We start from the raw sequence: 18,697 nt of genomic DNA, 5'->3' as shown, positions 1-18,697 counted from the left end.
ACTCCGCTTGCGTTACTGTACGTGTGCCCGTTACATCGTTCGCTTTGCTTGTGTCTCACATTCCTGTTCCATCAGGTTTGCTCCGGCCCCCTGCGCTGTCGGCAGGTAAGCTCAGGAAACCGGGGAGCAGAGCAGGAGCGATCACTGAAATTCTGATCCTCAGCACACGCTGTTTTTGATTTCTTATCAGTCTACAATATGGAACAAAAGCCTGTATCCAAGACATCCGTTCAAGGTAATGAACTGCAAAACCTTACCAGTGCCAATGCACATGGCAGAGTGGCATAAAAAAAACAAGAGTTAATGCTCCATTTCAACATGACAGACGAAACATGATTGTAGTTCCCGAGACAGATGCACTTGCATATTGCGAAATCCTTCAAAATGACAATCTCAAATGTATTTAATAGATTTTCAGTTTTCACCTCTAACTGCATTTATGGGAAATGTGTATATAAATTATTACATTATCAGTAGAAGACTTTTCTTCTTACCCTCTTGTTTGGGTCATTTGAGACCTGGTGTGGCAATATAAATATGTTTAAAGACATGATATCCGAGTTGGCCACTGTGAGCCCGTATTTCAGCAACACTCTGGAACTGACAGGCTCATCCATTCTCCAGTTTAAGCCCTTGCTAGATAAGCTTCAGATCCCACTAAATTACAGTTTCTTTACAGAGCAGACAACCCAATGAAATGTGAATGTTATCTCTTGAAAGCCACTCAACAAGCTTTCCGTTTAACTCCAAGTATGATATTATAGGTCCTTTTAAACATCAGACTACTTCTGTGAGATACAAACTTCACTTATGGCTTATAAGCTTAAAATCATCCTGTGGATAATGTCAGTCAAGGCATTGTGATGTTGTCACTGGCAATGTTCCTCTGCAACAGGACATTGTATGCGGTCAATGTGCTGTTCGTGACATTGGTGTTTGCTTATTTTTTAGGAGTATAGAGAAGTATGCTTACAACACACTGCTTTGTAGGCTCTCCACCTGTGTGTGTGGCCTCTTCGAACAGTTTGAGAAATGGGACTGATTAGCTGAGCAAAATCAATTTGAAATGAAAGGACACAGCAGCATGGAGCATGACGAATGTCACCCTGACATCAGACAGCAGACAGAAGATACGTTTCTGTGAACGTTTGCTTGTGTAGTCTAAGCTTTGTGTAAAATGACAGGGGCATGAACTGTATTGTGTGTGTGGTCTGTGAGGCTGACAGATATTACTGTGTTTCTTGTTAAAGGTATTCTGTCGTCATGGGTAAACTCTGAGAATTGAGTACAGAGAGAAACCAAACAAAGCATGCAGCATTTCTAAAGATATTCGCAAATCTGAACCTGCAGTTCACTATTGCAGAAAGCTTTGCTTTGTGAGTGGAAGACAGCACTCTATCCATCGGTCCATGTTCCAACTGCTTTATCCAATACAGGATCATAGCAAACCTTCCCAGCAAGCAGAAGGCACAAGGCAGGATACACCCTGAACAGGCCAGTCCATCACAGGATAGACACAGACACACACTCACTCCAGTGCCAATTTACCAGAAGCCAATTAACCTACCAGTATGTCTGTGGGAGGAAAACTCCACACACAATTCAACCTGGGGCCCCAGCTCTGTGAGGCAGCATTGTTAACTACCGTGCCATTCTATAGCATAGTAATGATCATTTATCACAAAGAATTTGGAATCTTTAGATTTTGAAAAAAGTAATATTTTATTTGCCAGACTCTCCTGCAGGTTAGGGATAAAACCACTCAAAGCATGAAATAGAGAAAAGAAATTTGGAATCATGTACTTTATGTGAAATTATAATAAAGGGTAATAATCCAATTGTGAAATCTTCCCAGTGTTTAACAAATTAGTGTCATATGACCATGCTGAGAAACAACTTGAGTAAGAAAACATTTAAACTGTAGTTATATAATCCAGTAATTCCAATATACACAAACATCTTTATCACCATCTACAAACACACTATACTCATCATTAATCATTATTAAAGGATGGTATGATCAGTTATTTTAACTGTTTAATGGTGTAAGTACTGGTGAAAAAGAGACGTAGCAAAATACTCGAGCTGCATTTATCACATCTGAAAACCACTGTCAATGTCATGCAGTCATTAAATCATAACTGATTACAATGGTGCAACTGAAGATTATGTTCAGTTCGGGAAATCTTTTCTTTGTCAAAATTAGGAAAATTCGGCATGAAGAACTTCATAAGCAGCAGTCACTATGCTCTCATTTGGTCCTGTGATTGTCTAATGTGTTAAGAATATACTCCACACAGGATAGCAGGTATGTACAGCTGTGCACAAAGTCGAGATCATGAATCATGAGTTACGGTATATTAATGTTATGAGCAATTTATTTAAAACCTCCACAGTTATTTGATATCATTATGAAAAAAACTGTATCACACATCATTGAGCGTCTTGACCTCATATTGATCAGAATGAAGGTAAACTACTGTGTGTTGCATACAGAAAATACTCAAATTGTTTATCAGCAACCTGACCAAGCAGACATTTGTAAGAATCTTATTTGATAATTTTTCCTCTGCTTTCAATCACTCTTGCTAGCTCAGAAGCTCTAATAGAACTATAGATTAAAGCGTAACTTGACAAAATGGTTTCCAGACATCTTAACATATAGGTCTCAGCAAGTTGAAGTGTGGAACCGGTTATCTGATATTCACTTCACTACTCTACTGGATTCCCTCAGAGCTGTGTCTTGTCCACCTTATTGTTAATTTTGTGGACTAATTGATTTTAGGAAAAATGCCACACCCCTCCAAATGACTGTAATTAAAGGTTTTTGGTGAATACAAGCACTTGGGACTGCACTGACAAAAAACTGAGCTACATTAAGGTAGACAGAACTATTTTAACATTTTTTCTACAACTCATTTATAGAAGGTGTTTTAAACCGATTATCTCACATGTTGGTTTGGCAACATACATACCATTAATTTGAAAAGGTTGGGAAAATCAGTGAAGATAAGCAGCAAAACCATTGGGGCCAATCATATTAACATACATGCCCTCTACACACAGAGGGTTTTAAAGAAGGCTAAGAGCATTATAGGGTGTGTGGATCACCCTCCTCCACTCTGTATTTACACTGCTTCTATCTGGGACACACCTCTGTATCTACAGGTATAACAGTAACAGCCTCAGGGTATCTTTCAACCCCTCCCTCGATATTGCAAGGAGAGCCTGTGTGTGGCTTCCATAGTCCTGCTGTTGATATGAGGTTTCTTCCAGGTTCGCTCTGTGCATGTTCCCATAACTGTTACAGAAACAGAGTTACCCTTTGGCATGAGATTGGCAAGGGTCAAAACAGCAGCCACATGGCACAGCTCTGCCAGACAGGTCCCAAATCCCTTTAAACAGGACAACAGAAACAGCTGCCAGGTTTTTCTTTAAAATGGACAATGAGTCCGACACCAGGAGCCGAGACAGCTGCTCACATGAAGTTAAGGATGTACTTAGCTGACGTCACAGAGGAATTCAGTGACATATGTACACATATATTTAGCTATTAGTGCCACTGAGAAGCTGCTCCATGTGTTCACAAAGTCCATGGTCTACTTAGAGGCATTGGAAAACAGAATACGCATTTGGAAACAAGCCAGGGTACAGTACTTTCCTGCATTAGACAAATTGCAACAATAATGAAAATGCAGCTTGTTTCCAGGTTGCCATGTAAAGATCACACATTCTACTGAAAGACTTTATATAAAATTGAACAATGGATATAGTTTTGCAGAGGTAAGAATGTTAGGTATGCTATAATCTATTCTGTCACTAGTAGATTTAAGCAACCACACAATATTTGGGGACATTCTGTTCACCAGAAAAAAATATTAGATGAGAAATTAATAACAATTAACAATGCTTTCTATTAAAAGGATCAGGTGAGCTTTAGGTAACAGTTTGTAATGCGCCAATACAGTAACGTAGTCTTGTGTTGATTCAAAGAAAAAAGGTTTATGCATCTCCTGTTTTGTTAAGAAAAGGTTTCGTTATAGAATAACACTTGCAGCAGCTTTCTATCTGTCTGCGTGAGATTGTAACAAATTTGTGAATTACTGATCTGAGATCAGATAAACTCCTTATGGAACAGGAAAGAAATGCAGCCAATTCTGCTATAACAGAATAAGTAAGTCCCTGAAGATCTCGGTGTTATGAAAAACGTGTTATAATTGCCATAAATTCAAGGGAAATTAAAGAGTTAGGGGGAAGATGTCTGGAAAACAACATCAGGTTAGACATTTTTCCATAAAATTTTGTATATTCCTGTACATTCCTAGGCGGTACATTAGCACAGTGGTTAGCATTTCTGCCTCACAGCACTGGGGCCATAGATTCAATTCTGGACCTTGGAAACTATCTACATTTAGTTTGTATATTCTCCCTGTGTTCACGCAGGTTTTTTCTGGATGCTTCCAGGTCTAAAGGCATACTGGTAGGTTAATCGACTTCTGAGAAACTTTGCCCCTGGTGTGAGGGTGTCTCTGTGTGTGCCCCTGTGTGCCATTCGATTCAAGGTTTACCCTGGCTTGCGCCTGTTGCTTGCTGGGATAGGCTCTGGCCCCCTTGCAACCCTGATTGGAAAATGTAGTTTGAAATTGAAATGGATCTTCATTTCTATACAACAGTGGAAGATGGAAATTGTATGAAAACCTGGAATGAACTCATATAGCCAAAACTGCCCACTCCGACTTGTGTACACTAGGCTTTATATCGAGAAACAAGACGCTTCACTCCTAACTGCTTTATCCAACACCGTGTCGGGGAGGAACTGGAACATTGGCAAGCGACAAGTGCAAGGCAGGATACACCCTGGATGGGATGCCAGTCTTTTGCAGGGCACACACAGACACACACACTCACAGTACAGTATGTTTGTGGACCACGGGAGAAAACCAGAGCACATGGAGCAAATCCACACGAACATGGGGAGAACATGCAAACTCCATGACAGGGGATTGAACTCGGGGCCCCAGCACTGGGGGTAATAATGGTAGCACTGTGCCAACCAGCACCATAAAGTATTGATACGTGTTAATGTGTGTTGAAAAACCAGGGTGTGAACTCCCTTCTTTCCACTGTGCCAAGTGCACAAACATGGCTATGATGTGCACAGGTTAATTGAGGGTTTTAAAAATGCATCTCTCTAATCCTTCAGGGCCAGTGCACGGCTGTCAGAAAATGAGGAAACCCAGTCAAGCAGCGTTATGTGCTGTACGCATGTATGCTTTCAGAATTGTGTTCTGACAGTACTGTGCTATGTATTGCCGTTTTCCTTCAAAAGAGGCATGTTTCTTATAGTCTCCAAATCAAACTGCAATGTGTTGCTACAACGTCTTAGTACCACACCATTGCTCATACAGGATAAGCAATACGTCTTATTAATGTACAATGTACAATGAACACCAGTTTTAACTAAACTTCCATTTATACTTCCAGTGCAAACAGAAAATAACTACCAAACAACTTAATGTGGGAAAGATATTTGGCTCAGCTCAGCTCATTGTTTCAAGAGACATTGTTCAGCTTGAATTTCCCATTCATCAACATTGACAAATGTATGTGAAATCAATTTCTCCACTTCAGATTTCATTAAGAAAAATACAGCTCTCTTCAAACAGTGGTTAACTTGCTCGGAATCAATATATAACAACTGTGTGCTGTAGGAGAGATAGTTTACATGTTTGGAAATTAATCAAATGTGAGTCAAACACTCTTGTATCGCCTCCCTTCCAGCCTTGGGAAAATGAGAAAAGGAAAGCAGGACTTGCTCCAGACAAGGCTGATTACATTTAAAAAAAACTGCTGCTTGACCCAGAGAGGAAGAACATAAAAAAGGGACTGGATGGACTCTATAGCTTCTGTCTGCTAGCAGCTAATTGAGCTGAGTTGGTCTTTCAACAGTTTCTTGAAAGAAACCAGGGTATCACTTGCAACAACATTGCTTGGAGGTTGGTTCCACACTCTCACAAACCTTAGCGTAAAGATGTACCTTGAAAAAGAAACATAGCTTGATCCCAGACCTCGGGAAAAAAGTCTTTGTTCAGTGTGCTTATTAGAAATATCTAAAGTGGATAAATCTGTAATTTTTACCTTCCGGTCAAAACAGTTTAAGTTTGTCGTCATCAGATACTAATATGGATCCTTCACAGATGAGGTGAGGGTCTTTGGAGCATCACTACATGTTTTATTCCTAAACATTTTATTTAACCTCTCTGTCACTTTGGTGAAGGCTGAAATTGGTCTCATCTGTCCATAAAACTGTCCCAGAAGTCTCCTGGCTCATCTGTGTACCTCCCAAGCAAATACCAAGTCATGGTGGAGGCAATGTCATGACCTGGTCATGCAAGACTGCCCCTGAATCTGGTTCACCTGTCTTCACTGATGATATAACTAATGATGGCAGCAGCAGAATGAATTCTAAAGATGACAGAATCTTTTTGTTTGCTGATGTAGAAGAAAGTGCTTCCATTCTTGTTTGGCAATACTTAGCCATGCGGCATGACAACAACCTAAAACCATTTCCATAATTTTTAATGGAAAATCTTAAACTGGCCAAGTCCGTCTCCACATTTAAATGCAATTGAGCATGCATTTTGTATGCAGAAGCAACAACTTAATTAGGAGCACACCAGGAATATGTAATAAGTAAGAACTCAAATTGGCTGTAGCAAAGGTTTAGCGAAGCATCTCAAATGATCAGAGAACTTGGCGAGCTCAATGGGTTGCAGACAGCATGCCTTATTATTGCCTTGCATATAGAATTATTGCCTCAAAGGGCTACGCAACCAAATGCTGAAATTTACATTAATTAAATACAGTATGTCCCAATGCTCTTGTACAAATGAAATCACTGGCTTTAAAATAAAACATTTTACATTATATATATATATTATTTTTGTGTAATTCCATGGATATACAATATTTGATTATTTGGGCTTTGCTGTCACAATGCTTTTGGAGAACACTATAAATATCACCGGAATTGTTACATAATCCCCTGCCTTCCCTACAATCACTCTCAATACCACTGACCCTCCTTCCCAAGATGACGTTGCATCTTTGTAATCCAAGCTCTGTTGGTGTTTGTAGAATTTCTCTCTGCGTTGGCCAAAAATACAAATAGCCTGGATTTTGCTTACTCGTGTGAATTAAAAACATACCCCAGAGGCTGTAGCCATTCCCAGAGAAATGAATCAATGCAGGTCAGAGCAGAGGGGCATGCAGAGGAGACGAAATGTCATTCAAGAGCTGCTCAGCTTCTCATCGGCCTGCTTGCTCCACCTGAGACTCATCAAGGATCCCGTGTCACATGATCTCCGGGTCTGGCCCTCCTTTGTCTCAGATTGCAATCATAAAACCTAGCTGTTTACTGCTGGCTAGAACAGAGCTGAGCTTGCCTTTGAACAGTGAGTAACCTATACTGTATATAAGCCCAAGACTCCCGAGTGAGTCAGAGAGCTTGCTTTTGGTGTGGTTGTTGTTAAAATGGAATTTGATCCTCCATTTTCACCCCCTGTAGTAGCAGAGCCACTCTAGCACAGGGCACAACCAGGGAGACCACATATTTACAGTATTTACCGTATTCCTGGCACTGAGAACCTGTCATTTGGTTAAATGGGTCTTTCATCTGGCCCAGAAGAAACATATCTTGGTCAAACTCCAAGCAAACACAATTTAGCACCCAGCTGTAATTCCCCAGCCAGCTCTTACTACTTACATTTTAAAAACTGTTAAATGTAACGAGGAATGCATGACTGTATGGTCATTCCCACTCTGAAGGCAGTGCAAAGATAGTGTTTTTTCTTAGGACTGGAAAGACATCAGAGCACAAGAAGCGACCTGTGCCTGTAAGCCTGTATGATCGGGGGTGGGGTGGGGGGGAGGAGTCAATTCAGGAATAAAAATATTAAGTAATGTTTCCCCTTGACACCACAGGGTTCAGATCTGTAAAATATGTTTTTGATATTCATGGTAATAGTAAAAAGAAAATACAGTAATAGAGCGACAGACACAGGGCTAGGTACTAGATTATACAAATGTGTTTGGTGAGACAGTGCAAATTGCCATTAAATCACAGCCATCTTCTGTTGTAAAAACACTGCCTGAACTGTTGCAAATGCAGATGCAAAGTGGAAATCCCTGCGCACCGACCACGGTCGCGTCCCTGCTGTTCATTATCATTACTGGTACACAGCCACTGGCACCCTCACAGGCAAGGTTTTAAAAAGCTTCAGCTTCTGGCTTCCATCACAGAGCCACGCATGAGGGCAACGGCAGCTTTGTTTGAGCACGAAACAGGTGCTACTGAAATTCTTGCCACATGCAAGCATTTTCGGCTCAAGCTTTTTTTTATACTTCCTAGTTTAGAGGGAATAACTGGTACTGTGTAATGGGCAAATATTTCTTGTAACACAGAAATAATCGGAAATACGAATGTGGAATAAGCTGAGTCATGGAAACAAACGGTGGAGTTTGTGCATGAATATATCTCGTCATGAGGATGTAATTACAGAGACAGGTTCAAGTGGAGTGCTTCATCAATGTGTAGACTGCAAAGGAACAAACAGGTTAATTGTAAGCCAAAGGCTGAGTATTCGTCAGCTGCTCACATGAAGACGACAACCGCCGAAACATTGTGCTATTTCTTTCCATGTTTCAGAGCAAAATTAACCTCTACTCGTTCATACAGTACAGTATATATACAGATATATCATGACAGTATTGTTTACCAACAGCATGCCAGATTCCCTGATAGTCTGTTCAAATAAGTCTTCCATTAGAATTATGGTATCAGCCGACTCAATGAGTTACAATAAATTCTACCCCTTTTAACAGAAGCAGTCTGGTGTCTATTAAATGTCAGTTATGATGAATTGTCAACCCCCAATTCTATCAAGAATCAAGCTTAGCTTCCATAATCATAAATTCCTGACAGGCTATTCTCCTGTCATTGGAGTGACAAAGGGATTCACATTCTGAAAACTATTTTCGATGAGAATGGTATTCGTTAGTTCCAGGGTCTACAGTTACAGTACAGTATACGTTCAGGTTCCTCATCCTTTTTTTACTTACATGTCCCCTGACAAACGCATGTCTAAGACGCCCCCTCTGGGGCGAGACTCTCTTTACACTCAATCTGATCTCTGTGGCCAAAGAAAGGGTTTTTCTCTGTTTCGGTCTTTTATCATAAGCATTAAAATAGAATTTTAAATGACTATCTAGAGCAGGGATAGCAAGTCACTTCCATTTCCATTTGCTTGGGCAGTATTTTGAATATTATCAAATCTGCTACCAAAAATGCTAACCATCACATAATCCACTTATGTTTCCATCACAGAGTATATCTGACTGCTCACAGACAGTATCAAATGAAATTATCTTTAGACCCCTATGTGGGTGCTTTTTAGATATTTTGACAGTGTTCAGAGGCTGTTTAGCTCCGGGAACTGGTCTCTTTCTGTTTGTCCATTACCGCAAATAGGGATATTCCTATTCATGGTCACATTCAGTCCTCTTGCTGAGCAGTGACTCTATTCTCAAAGCAGCAGAGACAGACCTGGTAGGCTGGACCAGCTGCAGTTAAAAACACAGCTGGCGCTGTGCTGAGAGTCACCATATACAGTATCATGCAAAGTATTTAGACCCTTGTGCACTTTTCACATTTTGTTGCTTTAAAACTTGCAGTCACTTTGAAATAGCAATTGAAATTGGCTAAATACACAGCCTACTCCACATATTCAAAGAAAAAAAAAGAGGAAAATAAAAATGAAAAAATGGAAACCTTGTGATTGTATTCAAGTGTTCAAACCCTTTGCTGTGGCACTCCTAAATTAAAGTGTACAAAATTATCTTAATGAACCACACAATTACATGAGTGGTCTCTTACTGTGTGCAATAATAGTGCTTCACATTATTTCAAAATAAATACACCCATCTCTATAAAGGTCCTTTGCAATCAAAGATCCCACTGTGAAGAGCAAGGATCTTTCAAAATGACTCAGGGATAAAAAGCAGAAGAAAGGTACTGTATACATAAAATTCAAAAACAGTGCATATCCCCTTGAGCACTGTAAAGTCAATGTTTAAGAACTGGAGTGTGTATCATACCACCCAGACACTGGCTAGATCGGGTTATCCCCCTGATTGAGCAGTCAGGCAAGGAGAAAACTGGTTAGAGAGTTTAATAAGATGGAAGAAAATGTGCATGAGTCAACAGTAACCCAGTCACTCCACAAAACTGGCCGGTATGTCAGAGTGTGAAACACAGCTCAAATCCTGCATGGGGTTAGCAACAAAGCATTCACAGTATGTGATAGTACACACACTAAATGTTTTGTAGTCAGATAAGGAAAAATATATACTCTGTAGTCTAAATGCAAAGTGTAACGTCTGATACAAAGCCAACACATCACATTATTCACTCATTCAGCTATACTCCTAACATCAATGCAATGGTGGTGGCATGAGCGAGCTTGAGCAGATCTGCCAAGAAGAATGGGCACCAAGCTGGTAGAGACTGAGCCAGAAACGCACGCAGATGCAATTGCTGCCAAAGGTGCTTCCATGCAATATTAAGCTGATATATAATAATACATTCTTGACATTATTTTTTCTTTTTAATTCTTGCTGATACTGTCTAACTTATCTTACCTTCTGAAACCTTGTTCAAGCATTCATGTGGATACATTTTTTGCTAATTGCACACATGGGACTCAATAGGAAAGCTCTGAAACCTTTTGCAAGGCACTGTATCTGAAGCTCTGGACTGCTGAGACCCAGGGTGGCAAGGGGGAGACAGTGGGGTGTTGGGGTGCTACTGTTAACTCAGACAAAACCTTGTTATAGCGGGGCTCCATTGTAACTATTTTATGGTGTTTTTAGAGTACTTTAGGGCAGTACCACTGAGAGAGAAAAGGCAGGGGTGAGGGGTAGTTGTAGTGTTTTGTGAAAGCAAAAGCAAGATAAGAACGTGCATACAAATAAATTGGCAAACATCAATTAAACATTCCCCTTTGCTTCCCCAGACTTTGAAAATTCACAACATCCTTCCAGTGACCTCTCACTCAAGAAAGTTGGGTCATTAACTACAGTACTAACAATACCAGGATACAGAGGGAGAACAGTTACTTATTAACTCAATTGCAATTAAAGGAAATGCAATTTCTGCAGTATTTTATCTTTTCCTCCTCCCTTCTCCACACGTTGGTTCTGGCTGTGACAAGCACTGTCGTTTTCATGCTCTCTTTTTAGTGCACAAATAAAAAGAGGGAGTAAGATCACAGGCTCTTTGAAACCCAGTCACAAAGTATTGTTTCTTTAGACTGCCAGTGGAAGTTCACTCATTCAGCCTCATTCAAAATATTCAAGTACAGTGCACCCAATATATACAGTACACCCACTGGACTTCTCAGGTGAAGGTCTCTGGGACAGCTACAGCTCCTTTCTTTCTCCACACTTTAACATCCCCATCACTTTGGTAAATGTTTCTTCTGGTCTGATGTGTCCTGAAAACTCTCCTGGCTCATCTTTGAATTTCTGAACCAATTCTGAGGCTTGGTAGGCAGAATATCATGGAGAAATTGCTTACTGCTCAAAAATGGGCTCACTTGCCTTTACTGATGATGTAACTGAAGATGGCAGCAGCAGAATGAAATCAGACGTTTACAGAAGTATTTTGTTTGCTTGTTTAGAAGAAATGTCTTCAATACTTTTGGAGCTGCATTTATCATACAACATGACCCAAATCATACTGCCACTAGGTATCCAAACTAAGCTTGATACCAAGTCCATATACTGCACACTGCAGTCCAGCAGAGGACATGAACAGGTTGCTGTTAATATGCAGGGCTGCTTCATGGTTTTCAGTCTTTCAGCTTTTAATACAAAAAGAACTAAGCTTGAATTTCCCCTTGACTGACAATTAGAAACATGACTCGGGTTGATAGATCCAGCTGACTACAATGAGCAAGAGCCAACACTTTCTGTGTGTCAAACTTTCACTGAAAAGCTGTTAGGTGGAGAAAAAACACACTGAGAAAAAGATTGCTAATCAGATCTGTCAGATAAGGGAGAATTGCAAAGTCAAGGCTGCATAATTTATTCAGTTTGATTTTTCTCCATAAAAAAGATTTGACAAATGACTGGTCTAGAAAATGCAGAAATAATTTTGGGAATATAAATCTGTGGAGGAAGATGATATCCATAGTTCCCTTCGGGAAGTATTGGGACAGCAAAGTCAGTTTGTCACTGAATCCAAATTTCTGATCAGTAAATTGTGCTTTTCACACAGTTCCTGAAGCAAGGAATCACTCAATTTCAATTCCATTATGGCCCAACTACTGAAAGTCACTAGTAACAAACAAGAAACCTACTGGAAGTAATCTAGTGAGCCCAACCTGATAATTAACGGTTCGATGACCCCAAAATGTCCGCACCTGAACTGACCCAGGGTTGTGTACCCAGCTTTCAGAGACACCAACCGCGCTCAGAAACAGCAAGCGAACTGCTTACTCAATCGCCCGTCACACACACACACTGCATGCAGAGAAGAAAGGTTAAAACACTGCTATCACGCTCTGCGTTAAAAACTCCGTTACAAACTCCTTTCCAATAGCTCTCCACCTCATAAAATCAGGCACGCCCACGGGGCCGGGAAAGGAAGATTTATCACGTACGTTTGGAATGCAGATGAACCCATTTTACCTGCAATGGCCGTGGCGCTATCAGCACACAGCACGCTCCGACTCCCCGACAGGCTGCTCTTCAGTTTAATGAGAACGATAGTCAGATTAATAAGAGGTGGTCAAAACTGGGGTTCACATTACCGGGGAGATCGCAATGTGGGCAGAAGGAATGCTGAACACATTCACCATTCTTTAATTCTGCAGAATCTTTGAGAGGATACTTTTTTTTAAAAAAACGACAACCTGAGAGGTGTGAATGTGTTTATAATATACACCATGAATTAATTACATGAACGTGACATTGATCGCATCCTTCCTCGTATCATTAACACAATACAGACAAGGATCCCGCACTTTTTGTGGGGATGAAGGCCAGTATCGTGACAGACGTGATGAAGCACAGCGCTGGGGAATCTGTTAATGCTTGTTGTTAGTGCCGCGGTGCTTTAATTCGAACTGATTTCCATTGTCACCATGGTCTTCCGACAGACAACCATCTTGGAAATGGAATATTCTTCGGTGCCTATATCGCATTTAAAAGCCATCAACAAATTAAATCACACGCTGTGAACTTTTTATTGTTTGAACACACAGCGCTAAACACGCTCTGTAAATTGGATGATCAGAAGCCTCGAGGTTTGCTTAAACACCAAGGCTTCACGGAAGGGTTCAGCTCCGGCTGTGAGCGCGGATATGTTTGTTTACAATGTATTGACCGCTTTTTTTTTTCCTATGAGAGAGAGGTCGGGTTTTGCCAAGGCAGTATCCGCTCATATGACCCCAGACTGCACACTCCGTTCGCCCGCGTTTGGGATTTCACCTCTTGAAGCACGCCAGGACTAGCACAGGTCCCATCAAAGGGTGCTAGCCCCCTGTTCTGTGAAAGTACCCGAACCATTGTAAGACATGTCCCTTCTCGCACCAGTCGAAGCCTGAAGTGCTAAAAGGGACGGCACTGCGTCGCCTTACACAAAGTTGGGCTGCATGATGTCAATTACTGTATGTTACACCAGACCGCTGTCTTCAAAGCGATCAGTTCTACAGTAGTTTCAAACAACCACAAAATACTTCCCCATTTGCCCAGCCCCCTCGACAGGCTCACACGCACTTTTAACTCTGGTTTCCGAAACCGCCTTGAGGTTTCTACACCACACCAAATTGCCCCTCGAAAACAGAAACTCTCGACGTTTATACTGTATCTGCGTGTGCGACGGGAGTCTATTCTGGGCGAAGACTGTTCACATTCACTTCTGTCCTAATTGCCACGGACTCCAGACCTAAAGCAAACAATACTAAGCCGACATTTGTTCATTCATTAGTTTAATTTCACTCAATAATACACAGACAGCTTTGATATAAATAACGAATCTAGTGTATTATATAAATCCCTTAAAAAGGTATGGATATACTGTACATGTCTGTTCTTCCTGTAGGATAAACAGCTGGTAAATTACAGGTACTGTATATAGTTAATGTTTGTCTTTCATTTTTGTTGTTAGTGGTTAAATTGGTTTCGAAAATTCGGCAGTAAGGAAGATCATTTCAAATTTATGTTCTGTGGTAAATCTTAACATCTCCAGCAACTGCAAAAGGACATTACTAAACACTTCCATTGCGCTTTTCGGCACTTCGAACAGATCCTGACGAAACTGGGTTTCATTGAAAGAACGAGTGTGTGCAGAACCAATTCGAAGGGGAATCGGGGAAGACACCGGTGGTTTATTCGTTCATTTGTTTTACATTCGGCACTTGTCAATAACACCGCGGGGTAGGTCAAGAGACTGTTTTGGCATTGCGAACAGCTGCGGGCTACTGGGGTGATTTGTGAAAAAAAAAAACAGCGTGGGATATCTGTCACGGTTCAACATGCATTTGATGAAGGAAAACATCATACTATGGCATCAAACACAGAATAAAAATGCCTTGCTTGTACTTAAAAATAAAAGAGTTGCATTTGCCGTTTCGTTATTACGATGATTAGAAGCACCATTATTAGGATTTACTGTACAGCACGAAAATGTATACGACAACACTTTAGCTATAAATTAGCTTTTCACAGAGAATTTCGGAATACTACTGAGCGACGAATTCTGCCCCGGTATCGGCGCTCGGACACACTCCCCCTTACCTTTGTAAGCGGACATCTATCCGTTGTATCTCAGAGAGGTTTCAGAGTACCCGCTTGTTTCACTCCAGTACTGCTCTCCAATATGCTCTCTTATCTCCAGACGATAACACGCAAACCATTTCCACAGCGCGCATCCTTTCCACAAGAGCCTCAGACACCCAGCAGGGTAACCAGTGCGGCTGACGCCGCAAAACAGGAGTAGTTGTACAGTTTGCTCCCCAAATCCGGTTTAAAATCCTCTCGCTGGAGACTCCATGTGCGTATATTCCAACAGAAATCTCAGGTGTAATCACAGGACCCCGGCAAACCTCCGGGATGCTTCTTACAGCGCTGTTCCGACGCGTTACCTTCTCTGGACGCTCTCTGTCGGGTGAGTTTTTTTTGGCTCTCAAAAGAACGCCACCGACGTGTTTAACATCTGCCGACTGTAGAGAAAGCGACTCGGGCCCGAGAGTCCAAGAAGGAGTGTCAGCATGGTCGAAGCGCTAATCTTCAAGTTCATTATACCAGCCAGGCGAGCTAGCGTGCCTCGCGCCGGAGACCCGAGTCCGGGAGCAGGAATCCAGCGCAACTATTGGAAGCTGCGCGCGAGACAGCAGACAACTGCAGTGAGCTCGCGAAGATCTCTAGATGGCACAACCAGCACGGCTGGAGCAGGGAAGACGACGGGAGAGAAAAAAAAAGTAGAAAAAAGACCGCAAGTCTTCAAGCACACGCACACACAAAATGAATACAGAAACGGTGCGTTCCCCCGATACTCCTCTTTAGCATTCTATTCGGAATTCCCCCCACATCCTGCACATGTAACCTACAGAGTTAACTTGTTTATCATATTAACTCCTGTTGACATTGGCCACACTTCTAACTGTATTCACATCAATGCAAATCCGAACGTCTGTAACTGTCTCCGACAGAAGGGGACTGGCTACACGTAGTCAGAGATCTGTGCTTAAGAAGCGGATTAGCGCGTGTAATTATGAGTCAAAGCAATTTCCTCCTAAGCTATCGCACACAATAATAGAAGGCTAAGCCGTGCCGAAGAAGAAGCCAAGCAAGTTAAATCCGCTGTCTTCTTTCTGTGAGCGATGGGAATCAGAAGCAGACACTTGGGCAGCTCTAATACTTTCGGAGTTGCGAAAGAAGAAGCGAAAGAAATACAGGCAGCGTCGAATCGGAGCGAACGAGGTGGGGGAGAAAGAGCGAGCAGCGCCGGTGGGGCAAACACGACCGAAGCCCAAACACCTTCGCGGACCGCGTCCCCGTCAGTTATAGTCAGTGGGGGTACCGCTACAGCGGTCTGTTTCATTACGACAAAGCGCTCTGCGGCTCTTCTGAACAAACTCACTTCGGCAGGACAGCCCAGTTTTACGTCAGTGCAAAACGGCCGCAAACACAAATTTAATTATGCTTAGATACTTGTTCTTTTCAGAAGGCCGCTGCGCGTGGTGACGTTTGGTTTAAGGTGCGAGACGCCGAGTACCTCAAGCGGGAGGTTGGCGTCTTCCCGTCTCCCTTCGGTACAAGGGCAGAGCCGGAGAAAGCGCCGGCCGCCGCAGTCAGGAAGGCGCCGCCAGCTGGTGCCACAGCTGTGCCTCACGTGCCTCTAGACCCGAGCGGCCCCCGATTTTCCCCAGCCAGCGGGCGACACGGGTGTCCACGGCGTGGCCCTTTTACCTAACATCGTGTTGCTGTGTACGCGATAGTGGTGGAAAGTCATGTCGCTTTATCAGCAACAAAAACCCGCCGAGCCCCTCTGCTTTTTATTTCATAGCCCCTAACAAGAGAATCTTTATACTGATTTTTTTTTTCAGTTTAACTTCTCCAGCAGAGGATCTCGGCGTTTAGGCCAAGATTAAGAGCCGCGCTTCCAATCTGCTTTACTTATTTACTTTGCAGTCACCTTGAGGTCTCTCTCTCGCCAGGTAATTTGTCTCACCTTGTGCTTTGGCAATTACACAGGTGTTGCCACTTAAGTCTCTAATTATAATTGCTTAAATTCACACTGCGGACGTCTCCACGACTACTTCTTTCTCTGGGACCACACTGTGCCCCCTTAGAAATAGATTTAAGTCCGCGGTATTGCAACGTGAAAAACATTTTAATTTCATTGCAATTCATACATCATGGTGAAGCTACTTCGTTTTGGCGTTTATTAAATGCAACCTACCAATATCTCTAATAGGATAATATCTCTTATAGAAAAGCATTTTGGACAACGAACCTGTACTCTTCCTGGACAACAGGCATGAGATAACTGTACACACTTGGAGCCCGCTGCCTGCAACTTAAAACGAGTTACCGCTTCTGCTTTTCCTCCGTCACGGTTTCCTGATTTGTAACTTGGAAGTCGCTCTAATTTGTAACAGAAACGTTCAGGACCTTGGAGAACGCCGCCGTGACAGCATTTGTGCCGGGCTCCTGCCGAAAGGAATTTCCAATTAATCGTGATGGGCTTTTTTTTTTGCGCTGTGGATGAATTTAGCACTTTCGCATATCGAACTCTGCTTTTCTTTGAGCTTTGGCATCTGCTCAGCACCTGTCACAACCCCTTGCCCATTACCTGGCTTTGAATGTTGCGAGTCCGCTGGGAAGACACCTTGCGAAAGGTCCTTTACGCTGCTCTGAGGCGACAAATCGCAAAGCACGGCTGTCACAAAGCATTGTGGGGTGGCGCTATCTTGTTCAGTGCCTCTCTGAGTGCATCTTGGGGCATGACCCTTTCTTATGATATCCATCAGTTGCCTGCTCAAATTTGATACCACATCCCTGCCACCACACCAGACATTAGTAACTTTCTCTCTCATCCCTTCTTGCATCATTTCCTTGCTTCTGCACACTGTATCGATTTTCCTTGCCCTTGCGAGTCAATCCACATGTAACAATGGTCTTACCCTTCCCCCCTGAGCAGACCGCTTTTATTTCAGCAGTCATTTGGTAGAATTATGGAAGCGGCCACCCCTACTGGTAAGGCATGGTGTGGTTTTGTTCTGATTTTTGACATGTGTATGAATATATCTATTTAAGTTTGAACTAAAGAGGGCATAGCAAAGGTGAGCTCCATCAAGACTGCCAAGAGCCTCAGGTTCACACACTGGACTCCCTCCTGCAGATTCTCCCTGTGACAACCAGCTCTCAGCTCAGCTCCTTGCCCTGCCTCGAACCACCTCCAGGCTGCAGCTGCTCGCAGGACTCCCCACGGGTGCCATCAGACCGCTTCTGCACAGAGAGAGTGCTGCAGCCCAGGTAGTCTTCAGCCTCCCAAAAGACTCAGATCCGCCAGTCCTCACCTCTCTTCATTGGCTTCTGGCTGTAGTTCACATTAGATTCACAACCCTGGTGTCGACCTGCAGGGCTTTGAGGAGGACTGCGTCAGGACACCCCGCAATCCTGATGGGGCACTAAGAACAGCAATGCTATTGTCGACAGGCCAGAGATCCCAGGTCCCACTGTTCTCTGGGCTGCCCCCAGTGGTAGAACAACCTACCTGCCTCAGTCAGAACTGAGGCCTCAGTCACCATCTTCCAGAAGAAACTGACAGCTTATCTCTTCAGGATATTCATGACACCAGAGGCCTGGGACCGCTCCTCACTTACTGACTGTGCTCTGATGTCACTGCTTCCTGTCTGTCAGGCCACACTGAAACTCCTCAGCGCTGGGCAACATCCCAGCTCTTCATTAACTCTGCACTAGTGTTCTTTCTGGCTTTGTTGTCATTTAATGATACTGTTATCTGCACCCTATGCACCTTGAGCAACTTTGAAGGTTGTAAAAAGTGTCTGCCAAATGAATAAATGCAAATGTAAAAAAAAAATAGTTTCGTTTTTTTTCTAAAGAAGTG

General features: G+C 42.6%; 1 protein-coding gene across 1 annotated transcript in view; it reads right to left on the bottom strand.

The window, feature by feature from the left end:
- Positions 1-16,174, bottom strand: part of LOC102685582 (leucine-rich repeat and fibronectin type-III domain-containing protein 2-like) — a 160,887-nt gene extending 144,713 nt beyond the window's left edge. Inside the window, exon 1 of the mRNA XM_006626113.3 lies at positions 14,860-16,174. The gene's annotated coding sequence lies outside the window, so the exon portion shown is untranslated. The remainder of the gene's footprint in view (positions 1-14,859) is intronic.
- Positions 16,175-18,697: the final 2,523 nt, after the last annotated feature.

This window comes from Lepisosteus oculatus, chromosome 2, assembly GCF_040954835.1.
Source record: "Lepisosteus oculatus isolate fLepOcu1 chromosome 2, fLepOcu1.hap2, whole genome shotgun sequence".
NCBI lineage: Eukaryota > Metazoa > Chordata > Actinopteri > Semionotiformes > Lepisosteidae > Lepisosteus > Lepisosteus oculatus.
The sequence above is the reverse complement of the archived record's forward strand: the minus strand, read 5'-3'. Positions and strand labels throughout refer to the sequence as shown.